The sequence below is a fragment of the Rhipicephalus microplus genome, unplaced genomic scaffold (assembly GCF_043290135.1).
Source record: "Rhipicephalus microplus isolate Deutch F79 unplaced genomic scaffold, USDA_Rmic scaffold_24, whole genome shotgun sequence".
NCBI lineage: Eukaryota > Metazoa > Arthropoda > Arachnida > Ixodida > Ixodidae > Rhipicephalus > Rhipicephalus microplus.
Window position 1 is genome coordinate 7,388,886 of NW_027464597.1, and position 16,492 is coordinate 7,405,377.

Sequence of the window (16,492 nt, forward strand, 5' to 3'; positions counted from 1 at the left end):
AAGGGGTCTCGGAGGCTGTATAATATTCATTCCTTGTCGCTACAAGATGGTCTTCGAGACATCCTTTTCTGTGGCCTTTAGTCTCTGCGGCTGCGAAGGTTCCCGACAACTGCTTGGAGTGCTGAGACCTCAAATCAGGAGCAGGAGCCTATGGGAGTGTCCCCTTTTAACTTTATATGTTACTCTAAGGTTGAGTGTTGAAGTCAGACATACGTTGGGAGAATCAACAAGTAACATTATTCATGCATCGGCAAACGTGAATTGAAACAAATTGAGATTATACTGGGTATACTAGAAACAATGCCTACAGAGTGAATATGTGTTTCGACGGATCCGGAAGTTTTGACTACACGATGTTCTTTGAAAGGACCGACAACAAATTTTTTCGACCCCGTTTTTTTTTGGCGCGACCAAAAGCTTACCCATCACAGTGTTTGCACCTGCAGTAGTTGTTCCCAGAAGCACTTAGTTATTTTATAAGCAGTATTTATCAATTTGAAAGGCGCTGAACACCGACGTGCCTTTTTGTCCAGCAACGCTGTGAATTGGTAGTGATGTCTGTGGCCCTTCTAGCCATAGAGTTTTTTTAATTATACACGAGAGAAAAAACTCTGGTGCTAGTGTCTATGGGAGCTGCAATGCAGGGCGCTTCAGTGAGCATGGGAACCGGAATCATTTTAATTTTCACGTCACACAAAGGAGAGAATACATGATTAGTATATACAGAAGGAGGTCCCATAGTAAGAACTAAATTGGGACCTCCTGTACATAATAACAAAGTCAATAACACAAGTAAATTGGCGATTCCTGGGCCCAATAGTAAGAATAATGATAATTACTAACTCTAATCAAGTAAAGAATAACTTTAAACAGCGTTAACAAAAAGCACCGAACAAGTAATGTACCATAGTCGATGAGAGTAAGGACAAAGCGGAAGACATTTCAAACTGCAACATAGTAAAGCTCAAACTAATAGACAAAATATAAAGACCAATAAAGGAAATCACAGAAGAATGAGGAAAGATGAGAAGATAGACAAAAACTTCCAAATGCGAACAACTAAAGCAGTGAGGAACAAGAATCCAGCAAATCAAACGGAATATGTTGAAGTTCAGATCGGAACCTAGGAGCATTTATTGATTTTAGAGTAGACGGTAGCGAATTCCCCAAAGCAAGTGCGGAGAAATGTAGCAACTGCTTGCCGTAATTTGTGCAAACGATGGATAAAATTAAATTATTGTTTCCAGCAAATGTAGTATTGTTAGCATTAATTATGGATGCCCTTGGTATTATGGACACTGGAATATCGTTCTGTAGTGTCCTTAAAACGAAAATGGCGAGATTATATTTATTGGATTATTGTAGGAGTGCGATAAATGATTTGCATGAACAGAACGTGATGAAAACGTTTTCACATGAATGGCCCGGTTTTGAATAGTCTGCAATTATGACAGGTGACTGCTGTATGTGTTGCCCCATGATTCAATGTTGTAGTTAAGGTAAGAATGAACGAAGGTGTAATAAATGAATAAGAGAGTAGAAAAGGAGAAATGCAATAGCTCTTTGATAAGATGATGGGTAGTACACGGATTAGTCTCGTTTTTGTACTTCCGGCTTCGTTTGTGTCCGTGTGACTTCGAATTTTCTTGTTATAAAAAAAAATCTACAAATGTTCTGTGATTTAGGCTTACCATTTGAAATCGGGTAATGAAATTAAGAAAGGTTTGCTGTTTCCTTCAAAACAAAACTGAAACACAGTAACAACGAAGCCAAAAGAACGATTCGTCATCCGCATGTAAGAAGACTATACAAATCCTTGAACTACCCATCATTGCCATGGTCGCTGTACGATCGCAGCGCCAGTCTCCTTTAGTTGATATTAAGAAACACTATGCTTCTAGCGACATGTGCATGCTGTCAATGTTCTGCTTTCACAGGAGTTCCTGTAACTATGCTTAACCAGGTTTAGTCGGAGTTTTACAACTATTTTTGAAAACACCTCAAGTACCTTAATACCTAAAACCAGTTACAATGAGATGATATGGCTTTATGCAGGTTTCCTGTAACTGCATTTGTGCCGCATCGCGGGTGCCCGTGCCCCAGGTTGATGCACCTGTTTCGTGAATGGCTTGTCCCGTCGTCGTCACTTGCTCGACATACGACGAGCCAAGTCAGCGAAAGCGTCACTGCGCGTCATTTCTGAGAGAAAGTGTAGGTAAAAAAACCACGTCACTTCAAAATTTTAGCGACCTGGAAACTGCGTGTACGGTTTAATGAGCACAAAGAAAAGTTGACGCGCTGACGAGCACTGGATCACAACATCATGCAAAGGCAGCGCCACTATAATGCGTACTACTAACGCAGGCTCATAAGTACATTTTTATAGAGTATTATCTTTTACTATAAAGAAGCAGACAATATTTCACTACTAACCGGAAAATTGTTCACCTAATGCAACAGTTTACGGTCACGTGACAGGGCAACTCAGATATTAGAAGCTTCTGCCACCAGGTGGCGCCACAGGCTATTCTTGCAATTTACAAGAAAAAAAAACAAAAATGTAATTACTTCTCGAGAAAATAAGGTTGGTTTGAGTCGCTACGAGAGACCATCTTTACATCCGCGCAGTCATCTCATTTCATGTTGTGGGCAGTGGTCGGTCCCTTTAATGTGCATCCTGATAATCCTGATATAGGTCTGTATCAGTCTGATACAATTTCCTATCAGTTGTACCAGTGTTGTATCAGACTGATATGAAGTCTTACCACTTCTGGTACACACTCGTATCAGTTGCTTACCAGTTGTACCAGTCTTGTATCAGACTGATACAAAGTCTTACCAGTGCTATCAGTTTTTCTATGAGACTGATATACATACACACACACACACACACATATATATATATATATATATATATATATTATATATATACATATAATCAATCCGTCATTTTACGTATGCTGTCTATCAGTTTTTTTGCTGTTGAAAACTGAAAACTTGGTGACCCTCGTATGATGCATCATCCAGAGTGCCACTGGTAGTTTGAGGATGCATACAATGCTGTTTAATACTCCATGGCGGTGTTAAGCAGTATATGAATTCATTGCATCTCTTCTTTTTTCTTGATTTTTCCTCTTTCCTCCTCTATCTCTGGTTGTTCTATCTCCCCCTGATCGCTCATATAGGGTAGCCAACAATAAGTGTTTCTGGTTAACGTTCCTGCCTTCTCCTTTTTTGTTTCCTCCTCCTCTAGATGAGCACAAAGAGGTCTTCATGCAAAGCAGGTTTCAGGCTGGATGATAATTTCTTCTTCAACATGTACAAATAAACAATAGGGGTACGTGACAGGTGCCAGATACCAACAGTTTATTTTGGCAGTCAATGAATCAACGTGTCTCAGGAACATTAAACCATAACTTATCACACAGCCATACAAATATATCGTGTAAAACATAACTCACACAGCAATACAAATAAAACTTATCACACAGCAATATACAAACATGACTTTCTAATTTGTAGCTTATAAGGTCAGTAAACATGCCAAGACACCAAACTTCATGATTAGTGCACAATTGTGTGCTAGTGTGAAATGAGCATGCTGGCATAACAATTCTTTAAAACTGTATGAAGGTTAAAGCCCCAGTGTCTGGGTGCTGCAGTTTTTTACTTTCACAACTCAAGCCATCCCTCCCTGCCCCACATGGTGCTTTGCCTTTAATGACGAGTCACTGCGCCAGTGCCATAAAGCCATACTGGATGAAATCCTTTAAGGGGAAATGAACCGCTTTTCCAAGTAATCATCAAATGACCTCAATATCAGAGTTCATTGTCTCACAAATCAACTGCCACAAAAATTTCAAAGCAACCCGAGTTACATGGGATTGCTGCACACTTTAAGTGGTCTCTTCTCTCATCCCGACGTGCCTTGGCAGGTACATAGGGAGGGATGGCACATAAGAATTAGCTAAGTAAACACACATCATGACTTAGAGCGTATGTGATCACTTTTACCTGTTCCAATTCTCATATGCATGAGTGCGACTCACTACACAATGTTAGCACATTATGGAGAGCGGTGTCAGCATGTGGCAGCACCCTATGGCAAGAAGCTCGTCTGATCGAAACACCCCTCCTGATTTATGTTATCTGTTGTTTTACAACATACAGCAGGGGCCTGAAAGTTCTAAGAAAGCGAGCAGAGGCATCTCTATAAAAAAGGGCACTTGAGTAATTCACAACTTTGTACATCACTTCTAAACTCCCCTTGCTGCACACCGCTGCAAAGTTTGACCGAGGGGTTTATAGGAGCATCTGTTATCCAGAGGATGTCTATTCATTATGTCTAAGGAGTGTTTCTGACCTGTTTAATACTTGGATATAACCCTACAAAAAATTATGAACATAAAAAAACATGTACTAATAATTGTTAAGGCATTTGGCTGCAAACAACACGAAAAAGCTCTTAAGAGAATATTACAGTTGAACCCTGCTACAACCAAACTCATAGGACGCAGAAAATATTTCGTTGAAGCGAGAATTCAGTTGTATTGAAATTGACAAATTGTAGCTGATCTGAGCTAGCAAAACAAAGGAATGTTTATTCTTAAAATTAAAAAAAGTGTCCGCTGCTTCCTATTCGTTCCCAGCAGTGTCACGACACGATTCACAGTCATGCATAGCGAGGCCATGGTGAAAACCATGCTGAAACAACGCTTACAACTGCTTTTGTGAAAGTACCAAACAGTTGTATTGACACGTTAACACAAGCAGCTGTCCGCCATCAAAGTGTATCCGACAGCGCCGACATGGGCAGGGTATTGTGGAGCGATGACTTTTCCCTTATTCTATGCCATTCTTATCGTCCATCACTCGTGGCTAGCTGATTTGGTTGATAATACGAATGAACAGCCGCTCTGATTAGGTACCACACTCGCGAAGCGCGAAAAATATTATAGGCAATATTATAGGCATTGGAATCAGAAAAGGCAGCGCTCCGCGTTTGCACCCAGTAGCTGCGTGAAAGCAACCATGATTTGAGCGACTGAGCTTCAGCTTCCGATTGTCTGCAGCTCTAAAGCAAGCCAGTGGCAAATGCAGGGCCTGGCAGGGCAGTCTCATTGCCATCACTATTGAGCAATGGAAACGCCAATGCTTGCTGTACAGCGGTGGTTTCTGGTGGTGCCAACACGTGTTTTAGACTTTGTCGACCTATTTTCAGGTTATTAAAATGCATCAAAATGTTAAAGACTGGGTTTTCTGTATACATATCAGATATGAATAAATATCTGAACCTGGAATTGCATCCTGAAATTTGGTTGAAGCGGGACGACAGAAAAGCGTTCATTTTGGCGACAACATTTATGCATTGACTCCTAAGGGCTGCTGATGGGGAACCGTGAATTTTTCGTTGTAGCGAAACTTTTGTTGAAGCGACGTTCATTATAGCACGGTACGACTGTTTTGGCAAAGGTTATGAGAAGTTAGCTCTTCATTGTACTACCAAGATAAACTGAAGTTTGACTACATTTGTAACTGGCCCCCGGTAATCAATCTCTTTCGAACAAGTTCGGTACATCACCGACATAGCAAGCACGACCAACTTTCATCTGCACGCACACTCTGTCCAGATCTTCTGGTAAAAGAACTTTTTATTCAGTTTGTGTGTAAAGACCGATGTGAGAAGTGTTCTTGTATCGTTCAGATGCAAGTCGCACATGAGTACACACATAGAGTCTGGCAGTTCATAGACATGTAGCAGTGTGCAATACATTCCATTTTAGCATTTGAAAAAAACAGTTACTCGTTTTTTTTTGTGCACCTATAGTCACTTGTTTCTAGATGTTCGCCATGCACCATGATGCGCTGGAACCTCACCAGTTGTGTCGGGACATAGCCTAATTTTTCTAAAAAGGCACTCCTTTCCCTCTCTTTCACTGTGTTACACACAACACATTTTCCAATAGGGCGTGTGTCGACAATTCTTGGAGGTGATGTGGTCATCAAGCGATGGCAGGTTGTTTTGACCCCTGTGGAAAGATCAAGGGTGTTCACAAGTCTCTTCAGCTGAAGTTTCATCACAAAGCGTTCAGAAATTTGTGATGGCACACCATTAGCATTGCTAATTAGCTTCAGAAGCGTGCCATTGCCAGATTCAAAGCCAAATGCAGATTGGGACCACAGTTGGCCCAGCTCTGCTACACTTTTCGGAAGTTGGAGTAGCTGGTGCACGTTAAACGACATGGCACCTGCGCCATACAAAGGCTCCATCTTCAGAGCGAAATCGGACAGTCTGTCCATTGCTGCCCTGACTTCATCTCTGCTGATTTGATCCTTCAGAAGAAGGTAGAGTGATGATGCTAGCAGGCACATGTGACTTTGATACGAGCGTGGCAAGATGCCATTCAGGCATGGGGCAGCATAGAAAAGGGCCCACCACCTCCATTCACTTGCCTTCCACAAGCCTCTTTCTTTAATGCTTCGTGGTAGTCTCGTGAACCACCGCGGTGGCTTTACATTAGTGAGCCTGTGGTCAAACTTGCGTATATTTTCTGGCTGCCCAATATAGGATGGGGAGCCGGGCGAGCCAAACCATATGTCGGCAAGTTGCTTGGCCACGCCTTCTAGCACATTGTGCATATAATCAGGGCACACAGACCACACCAAATCAAACCCTGGCAGCCGGGCAAGGGGTGAAAACCCTTTGATGCCATGCGATGGTTCACCCGACTCCAGGGATACCTCCATGTCCCTTCGAAAGGTAGCGTCCGTCCTTGGTTCTGGCTCGTGGCCATCTTTCAAAAGTGGATATTTCAGTGACCCTGTAAATAAAAAAAAACATAAAATGCACCTTTCAAGAAAGTTCTAACATGACACTGTTTGCCAAAGGTGTACAAGAAGTCGAAAGCGCTGCCCAATAGTGAGCATACAAAAAATATATATTTACATTTATGTTTAGTCCAATTGCTCATCGAACGATTATATATTTACATAAGATTACGAGCGTAGTTAAAATTATGCGTTGTTTCGAATGGTTACTGTTCTAAAATGTTTGTTAGTAGGTTTCTTGAATGGTACCACTGTTGCTCATAATTAATAAAAGGCGAAAACTCGCTGAATGCATTGAAATATATGCATGTTGGAACTTGGAAAACTTTTGCTTGGGCACACTAAACTGAACTCTTGCTTGAACAGATGTGATACTCACCGGAGATATAAACACCCTTGTGGTGACAAAAGCTGCAGCCGTGATACCCATTGAATTGCTTCATGTTGAGTACTGCAGCCCGTGCAGGGGCATCGACGCAGCAGCAAACAACACGGACTTTGGATGATAACTTGAGACCATTGCAGTCCCACTTTATAGCCCCAACTTTGCTGATGTTTTCAATGAATAGCTCCAAAAAGAGTGCCATTTTCGGATGCCCCTTCCCAAACTAGAGGCCACAAAGTAGCATGTTGCTCCAGCGCAGTGTTACTGGGAGTTCATTTACAACACACTGAATGGGCCACAACGATGATTTGCTGCACTTGAATGCCCTTGCTCCGTCAACGTTGAAAGTCACTGTCAAATCTGACCATGACGCTTCCTTCATCTGGTTTTTGTACAACTTGCCATCAGTTATGTCGGTGAGGTCTGTCTCATGAGCACGTGACAGCTTCTTTTGTAGAACAGCTAAAAGCCCTTTTGCAACACTGCTGCTAGAAAGGAGCACCTCTATTTGTTTTTTCGCATCAATCATGGCAAAGTGATTTTCTGGGGGATTCAAGGCTGTGCACTGTGGGCACACGAAGTCCCTCTCACTAGGATTGGGTACGATCGATTCACATTCTTTACAGTAGTAATGGCGTTGGACTGTACCAGCCAGCCACGATTTCCATGTCTTCCTAAGCAGGTGCTTGGACGTTGGCAGAATTTGCTTTCCCAAAAAAAGGTTTATCACCCCCACCAGTTTCCACATTGGTCCAGTTCAGTCTCGCAGATGTACTGTACGCTATCAGGATAATCATTGCTTCTCTGACGTTTACGTCCGAGTTTGGCAAGCGCTCATCAGAAAACAAGCGGCAAAACTCATCTTCATCCTGCTCACGATCTGTGTCGCTATCGACATGGCGGTCGCTCATGCCTGCATCGTCGCAAGCCGAATTTGTAGTTTGGTAGGAATCGCTTGAGAACGAGCGTTCCTCGAAGCCTTAGGTGTCGTCGGGATCAGTATTTTCATTGCTGTCACCATGTACATCAATGAGACTTCGTGTGTCGAGCGTCGCTACACCAGAAGCCCCGTTACCAGCTGAAGTTTGAGGAGCATTATTGCTAGAGCATGGCTCGCTGGCAGATTGCGCCTCGGCCGCTTTTTGATATGGGCTCGTTGTCCGCGGTACTACATAATGTGATCCAGGCTCCAAATAGCGCTTCCTCTTTTTTGATCGAGGCACGGGTTGAATTGAATCCATCTTCCGTCAAGTTGTACGCTAACTTCAAGTAATGCGCTTCATGGTGTCCACGGAAACTGAGGCCACGATGAACAATCTAGGTGGGTCCAAGATGCATTGACAGAGGTAGGATACACCCTTAAAAGAAGCTTCACATTCACACCTTGCTTGCCTTGACTTGAAGATGGTGCGCGCGGCGCCGTCAACTAGTATAAAACATGCAGCGAGACCAGGTGTTCTAAGGCAAGACTGCCATGAGGCCGTGATGTCGATAAAACAACGCATTAGCGGCGTGGGCTGACGTGAGCGACACCTGGCAACACTACTTGTTTGTGTTTGTTTTCATTCATATTTACTGTGATTATAAAAGCATATAAATTATAATATTAATAATCAATTTTATTGCATGTGTTAAATTTTAAAAAATAAATTCAGTTACCTTAACTCGAAGTAACTTTGTTTTGATGATAGAGTTTGTTTCAATGAAGTTGAAAATACTCACTGAGGACACCACCATCGTCATTGTGATCGCAGTGCACGTTTTTTTTTGTGTGTGTGTGTTCTGTGTTGCTTTGTAGCGTACGTGTACGCCGACGATATGTTCTCATTCGTTCGTTTCCGTGACGGTAATCAAAAGCGGATTGTTCCAATCGCTTCTCGTAAGCACCTAGAACCGAAAAGTACAAGCGATTTCAATCATTGTAAGTGGTACAAAGTGTTCTGGGAAGATGACGCGCACTGCGGCCACTACCATGCTCAAGTGATTAGGCTTTACGGTGAGTGTGCCTCTTCCTTTCCACATTCAAAAAGAAAAGGAGGAAGCAGTCAGCCTGACGTTATCCACTGATCTTTTTTTTTATTAGAAAACGAGGACGATGCTCGAAAAGCTACGGAAAAACGAACATCTATGCCTCAGAGACCAGACACTGCATTTCCGATGGAGGCGGAAATGTTGTAGGCCCGTTTGCTCAGATTTGGGTGCACGTTAAAGAACTCCAGGTGGTCAAAATTTCCGGAGTCCTCCACTACGGCGTCTCTCATAATCATATGGTGGTTTTGGGACGTTAAACCTCACATATCAATCAATCAATCAGAGACCAGACAATGACCCGTCTGAAAGCTGCAGTTCAGATGAAGTGGAGGATCTGTCGTTTGAAGAAGTAGGTTCAATCGTTCACATGCAGCCGATGTGAAACTTAGCGGCGTGATAATTACCGAGAGCCAGCTTTGATATGGACCTGCCGAGTCGCACACGGAGCAGCGATGCTCTAATGTATACACAGGTGCGCCGGTAAAGTCATATTTACTCTTGAAGGGGGTGATAAACTTGCAATATGTCGAATAGCTACTTATGTTATTCTTAAAGCGAAGTATGAGTGCCGCTTTGCCACTTTTTTCATACAATTGACTGGTTTAGATAACATTGGCTAGTGTGGATGGGGTGCACGACAATGCGTGCGCCTTGTTTTTACATAAAAACGAACAATAAGCTGTGAAAATTATTTCGAACTAAGTTATTTCGAAATCCCCCTTAAGTCAAATATTTCTGCGATCCTGTATTTTTCAATGTAAGTCTGAATGGACAACTAGAAGCGGCGGTCAGCACCAGTCCGGTTAATGGGATAACTTTGGCTGCCATGTACGTGCCGATTCCCGATTTCGCCGCAAACAGGTGGAAACAACTGCTTTCAAGAGCCAAATGGCAATGCCATGTCGTGATACTAATCAGTGGCAGCTGAATTCAGCGCTCCAGCCTCGACCACTACTTCCAGCGAAAACAAAAAAAAACGGTCTCGTGGTCAACCAAAACGTGCGCCTGCGGGGAAAAAAACGTGTTTCACTGTAATAAAGCAGTGGCAGTGACGTGTGGGAAGTATGTCGCTCGTTTCTTGCAACGTCAGTGCGTTATGATTTACCCATTCTTCCTGGGATTGTAAAGAAATTTAATGCCGGTTGCTCCAGCAATTTGTGCACTTGCACTGCTGGCAGAGTTCTTGCTTGCAACGCCTACTTCGAAAACTAGCGCAAAAGCTTCAATGGTCATGCTTTTCAGCCAAAACATATAGCCGATTTCGACACACTGGCCATCATTTAATTTTTTATTTTACCAGGAAGAATTAGTGAATAGTCGGATCGATGACGTGCTGACACAGCGAGGACTAGGTGACTTGTTACCCGCTTGTCATTCCTGTATTGCTGTGAAGCACATATTGTTTTCTGCAGGCATGCATTTTTGTTTATCACTCCTGCGTTTCTTTTTTTTTTTGGTGGCAGCAACGAAGCTCACCATTCCTTCGTCTTTAAGACCAGGCATTGCAGGAAAACATAACCTTTGGAGCCGCAAGCTAGCCGCCACAGTAAAGAATCAGCCCTGATTGCTTTGAAGAATTGCAAGTTCCTTGCACCCCATTGATTGTATGTTCTGTTAATCCAAACCCCACTTAATTCGAAGATTTCTCGCAGCCCCAGTGACTTCGAATTAACGAGGTTTTACTGAATATTGGGTTGGCTATGCATTTGCAGGATACACGACATCAAGCTACTGTTCAACAGAAAAAGAAGGCTGTTGACAAGCACTTCGAAAAAAGGAATCGAGACCTCCTGTTTGGTGATGCTGGCAAAAAAAAGATGGAGGCAGAACGTCTCAAAGAAGATGTCAGTTTGCTCAGGGCTGAAAATGCCAAGCTATTGGAGCGCATTAGAATACTTGAAAAGGCTCTTTGCAACAAAATTTTCGAAACAGGTTTGGTTATTTCCTTATAAATTGTTGTAATGCACTGTTGCTACAGTTGTATACATCACTATGTTGCAGTTTTCTTATATCGATCATACAGTTTTGCTGTAAAGCAGAATGCAACCTTAGCTTATATCTCAAACATCCCAGTGATGCACACATCATTTTAATCACTTGTAAGTATGCTTTTCCATACTGTCGCAGCTTGGTGTACGTAAAAAACACATGGTCAAAATTTCTGAGGCCCTCAATTACGGTGTCCCTGATAATCACAGCATGACTTAGAAACGTAACACCCAGCCTATTATTCTGCTTTCACATGGTATCTCTTCTGCATGCAATATTTGTCATGTTATTTGGCCTTGCTAGGTTGTGCACCCTTGTCTTTTCAGTTGGACCCAGGACGCAACTGTAATAAGGATGTGATATAGTTCCTTTTTCTGCATGCTCTGCTTTTTTATTACAGAAAAAAAAGCTCGTGCTTTGCGAGTGCTGCAGCCACAGGCCAACATATTTAAAAGAAGCTGCGCCTTTGGCACTACCATGCACTGCTACCGTGGAACCACTATGTACCGCCGTCATCCGGCCACCAGAAATCGTGGCCATGCGGCCGCCACATACTCCCACCGTGCAGCCGCCACGCACCGCCACTATGACCAGGAGCAGCACTGAAGGTTTTGATCACCGAGTGGTCTCCGCAAGTGTGAGGGAGAACAGTGAACAGTTTCCAGGGCAAATTTTCAATTATGTGCCCACTAATAGAGAGGTATTGTAAAACTCTGCGTGTAAGCTCATAAGTGTGTCTGCAGAAATGAGGGAATGTGTATTGACATACTGTTGTGTACACGTTATTTTCAATTTGTTTTATAGGTGCAACTGGGCAGAGGAATCGCCATATCTGAGGGCATTTATAGCTGTCTAATTAGCACAAAAAGTGAAACTCGGTTTGTGCGTGAGGCGGCCATGGCCATTTTTTTCAACGGCAGGTATAGTCGGGTGCTCCGTCACTGGTGCAGTCTCCAACCGCAATAAAGGAGAGGCGAAACCACCCTTGGACAACGAAAAGAGCACTGTGCTTTCTGGTAGGTAAAATTTCCCAGTTTGCCCAAAGTTTATGAAATTGATTGGCTTCATGCTTGTGCATATCAGTATAATCAGTCGAGGTTCCACAGCCAACTTGTGTTGTAACTACTAAGGCTTCAAGCCTCGTATTTTGGCATGTTGGAGTTGGGCGCTTCTATACAAGAACCAACAAAATAATTAAAATTGAAAGAAAGACAGTGATAGCACTCGTATTTATTTCTTTGTCTTATTTACTCCTTTGTTTCGACATAATTGTCACCAAACAAGTGTCCATACTACGTTTCGTTATTGATCATGCAGATTTCTTCGGTCATTATTTGAAGAACTGATTGCCAATTGGAGAAGGCAGCGGAAAGATGAAGATTTGGACAAGGCGCTCGCAAACAAAATTATTGACCTCATGAAGTCCAAGAATTAGTTCATGAGGCATAAAATAAAAGAAATTTGTCTGATTTTTGTGTTCACTTTTATTGTCCGTCCAGCTCGCTCTAATGCAGTGGCGAATCCACCAGTCGGTTAAGCATGCACCAATGCACTTATTAGCTTCTACTAAACAGATTGGGGCACCTATATAATGGTGCACGTATAGACTGGTACACCTATACACTGGTTCACCTATACACTGGTACACCTATACACTGGTACACCTATAGACTGGTACAGCTGTCAATAAACAGATAGCCTATCAGTTTTTCTATCAGAATTTTTGCTAGGGAATTAACTTGTGTTATAAATACTTACTAAAGCATCATGTCTAGCTTTTGCCTACTGGAGCTGGGTACCTTTATGCAAGAATCCACAAACTAATTTTAAACAATAATAGAGAGGCAGGCTGGTAGCACTCCTACTTATTTCCTTGTCATATTGACTCCTCTATTTAGAGTGCACATAATTGTCGCTGAATAAGTGCCCATAACTTGGTTTTTTTTATCATGCAGATTTCTTCAACCATTTTTTGAAGCGCACTGTTCTGATTGAAGAGGTTGAGCAAACGAAAAAGCTCCTCAATAAAGCTTTGGCAAACAAACTTAAAGACTTGATGAAATCAAAAGATTAACACAAAAATGGCACATCAAATAAAATATTTTCTTTGGTTTCTGTGTTCATATTTGTGTCCTGCTTGCTCTGATGTAGCGGTACACCTGCCAGTTGGCTAAGAACCGATTCGCTTGTGGGCCTATCGGAGTAGAATGCTACACTTATAGGCTGGTACACCAGTACCGGTACACTGATAGACTGACACACTCATAGACTGATAAACTTATAGACTGATACAACTGTCAATAACCTGATAGCCTATCAGTTTTTCTATCAGAATTTTTGCTAGGGGATCGACTCTTCTATTTAGAGTGCACATAATTGTCGCTTATTAAGTGCCCATACCTTGGTTTGTTTTTGATCATGCAGATTTCTTCAACCATTTTTTGAAGCACACTGTTCTGATTGGAGAGGTTGAGCAAACGAAGAAGCTCCTCAATAAAGCTTTGGCAAATAAAATTAATGACTTGATGAAATCAAAAGATTAACAAAGGCACGGCACATCAAATAAAATATTTTTTTTTTGATTTCTGTGTTCATATTTGTGTCCTACTTGCTCTGACGTAGCGGTACACCTGCCAGTTGGCTAAGCACCGATTCGCTTGTGGGCCTATCAGAGTAGAATGCTACACTTATAGGCTGGTACACCAGTACTGGTACACTGATAGACTGATACACTCATAGACTAATACTCACAGACTGATACACCTATAGACTGATACAACTGTCAATAACCTGATAGCCTATCAGTTTTTCTATCGGAATTTTCCCTAGGGGAAGGCTTGCTATGATGTATTGACCCACTAACTTGTTATAATCTCTGAGAAATCATTGCGTACATCTTCTTTACCTAGTGAATGGAAAGTCATGTATGTGATTCCGATTCATAAGGGTGGCCCAAAAAATATTGTCTCCTACAGGCCTATTTCTCTAACGACCATGTGCAGCAAAACATTGAAGCACGTAGTGTAGGGCGTCGTAATAAAACATCTAGAAAGTAACATTTTTTCACAGAATCGCAGCATAGATTTTAGTCTAGTTTTTCTTGCTCAACACAGCTCATCAGCTTATTGAGTTCTGTCATGATCTTTTTTGCTCATTTGATTTTGGGGCGCTGACGGACTGCACATTCCTGTACTCTCAGAAAGCGTTTGATTCTGTGCCTTCGTACTGCTGCTACATAAACTCTCATCGCTTCGTAATACTTTTGCATTACTTGATTGGATCAGGTGTTATCTACAAGACCGGATGCAACGTGTCGTAATTAATGATTCCTCATCTGAACATGTCGTTGTTCCATTATGAGTTCCGCAGGGATCTGTGTTGCGACCTTTGCTAATCCTAGTATGCATCAACGATATTGCTCATAATGTGTCATGCAAAGTACGTCTGCATGCAGATGATTGTGTGGTTTACCATGGAATTAGATCAACATCTGATTATCAGTACTTGCAACGCGATTTGGACAGTATTATGCACTGGTGTGATAAGTGACGTATGAGTCTGAACCCTAGAAAGCGCCAGTGCGTCTTTTCCACACGTAAACACGACCCATACCTGTTTGTATATACATTAGATACCATCCAGCTAACGCGAGTAACTGAGTGCAAATGCCCAAGTGTTCCATTTTCATCAACTCTTACCTAGACTAAGCCCGTTGAATATGTCACTGCGAGATCCTGCAGTAGGTTAAACTTTGTTAAACAAAACTTCCGGTGAGCTCCTCCCGAAACCAGAGAACTACTTGACTTTTCAGATGTCCGACCTGTCTTAAAAGTACGCCTGTTTGGCGTGGGACCCACAAACAAAAACTTTGTCTAGTATGCTCGAGATCGTACGAAACCACGCAGCTCGTTTTGTGACTAGCAACTATGACTTCAGTGTCAGTGTCACCGCACTTAAGGACAAGTTAGGGTAGGATTTGTGAGTATGACGTAAGAAAAGCTTGAGATTAGAAATGCTATTCAAAATATTTTATGGATTGATCAAAATACATGAAGAATCTCACCTTTCACTTCCCTATTTTTTATCTAAGAGAACTGACCACCCTCTAAAATTGACCACCCTCTCACATGGCAGCATGTACACGTTGGGCGGCAGATGGCAGCAATTTTGCATAAGTTGGCCTAATGCCCAGATGCTACCACCATCAAGCGCTTAAGCACTTCAATTTTGGCTTTCCGCCAATTGTCAGGAAAGAAAGACGGAAGAAACAGGAGGGAAAAGCTAGGCAGGGATGTTAATCAGTCTGGAAGCACCGGTATGCCCGCCTACACTGCGGTAAGGGCGGTGGAGTTTTAAACATTGAGAAAGAGTGATAGAGGAGTGAGCACTCAGATAATGATTCTCATTTCCAGTCTGCTATGTTCAAGTCGGTTATGTTCAAGATGTTGAGCAGTGCCTTAATTGCCTTCACCCGCGATGTCCTCTTGGTTCGACATTAGAGAATGGTTTCTGCCGCCATCAGTAAAGCGGCTGCGAGATATGTTGTCTGTGCATAGTAACGTGTAACAACCTGTTCAGTCTGAATAACACCAATTAAGGGCAGTCTATCAGACGCAGTTATCTGTAAAAGTATGGATCAACACGTAAGATGGTATACGGTCAAGGCCATGTACAAAAGAAGCCTTCATATTATGAAGCAACTTAAGTAGACCACCATGTGTTACCAACAGTTCCGGCATAGGTTGAAAGATGCTGTCAGGAATACACGGTACAACACTGTGACAAGGGTGCGTAAAATAAGCCTGATAATAGCGATTGAAAGCGGAAGCTTTATGAGTGTAACCAATTAAAAGTACTCCGCCGTAGTTGATTCTCAGAATGCCAATCGATTCTTTGCTGTTCGCTTTTGAACACTTTCACATTTTTTTCGAGTTATTTTTAACTTTGGGCTCAATGTCAGATGTTTTTCCTTGGCAATTTTGTTTTTTTGTTTTTGATATCTCTTCCAAGCGACTTTAGCACCATGATTGCACCAGGGTTTTGCTGTTTTCTTTAAGCATTCAGGAGACGATGTCTCTCGTTGATCATTCGCTTGATTTCCAGAGTAACCCAAGGTTTATCACAGGTTTATTTGGCAGACAAATGTTTGCTTGGAACATGTTTGTCTATCATCTGCTTTAGTGTGAAGCAAAATGTATCCCACAGGGTGTTCCCATCTGCGGACTGTGCTAAATGATGGAATCCCTGCAGAAAAATGGC

At 42.3% G+C, this 16,492-nt stretch overlaps 2 long non-coding RNA genes across 4 annotated transcripts in view; both read left to right on the plus strand.

The window, feature by feature from the left end:
* The window catches only part of LOC142786474 (uncharacterized), a 273,752-nt gene that overhangs the window by 33,778 nt on the left and 223,482 nt on the right, over nucleotides 1-16,492 (plus strand). The gene's annotated exons all lie outside the window — the stretch shown is intronic.
* On the plus strand, nucleotides 4,282-12,702 carry LOC142786471 (uncharacterized). 3 transcript variants are annotated; one of them, XR_012889060.1, is made up of 3 exons: nucleotides 4,282-11,933; nucleotides 12,038-12,249; nucleotides 12,551-12,702. It is a non-coding gene; the product is annotated as an uncharacterized LOC142786471 (long non-coding RNA). The 3 variants fall into 3 exon arrangements; XR_012889059.1 differs by having other exon boundaries at nucleotides 4,282-11,176; nucleotides 11,634-12,249; XR_012889058.1 differs by having other exon boundaries at nucleotides 4,282-12,249.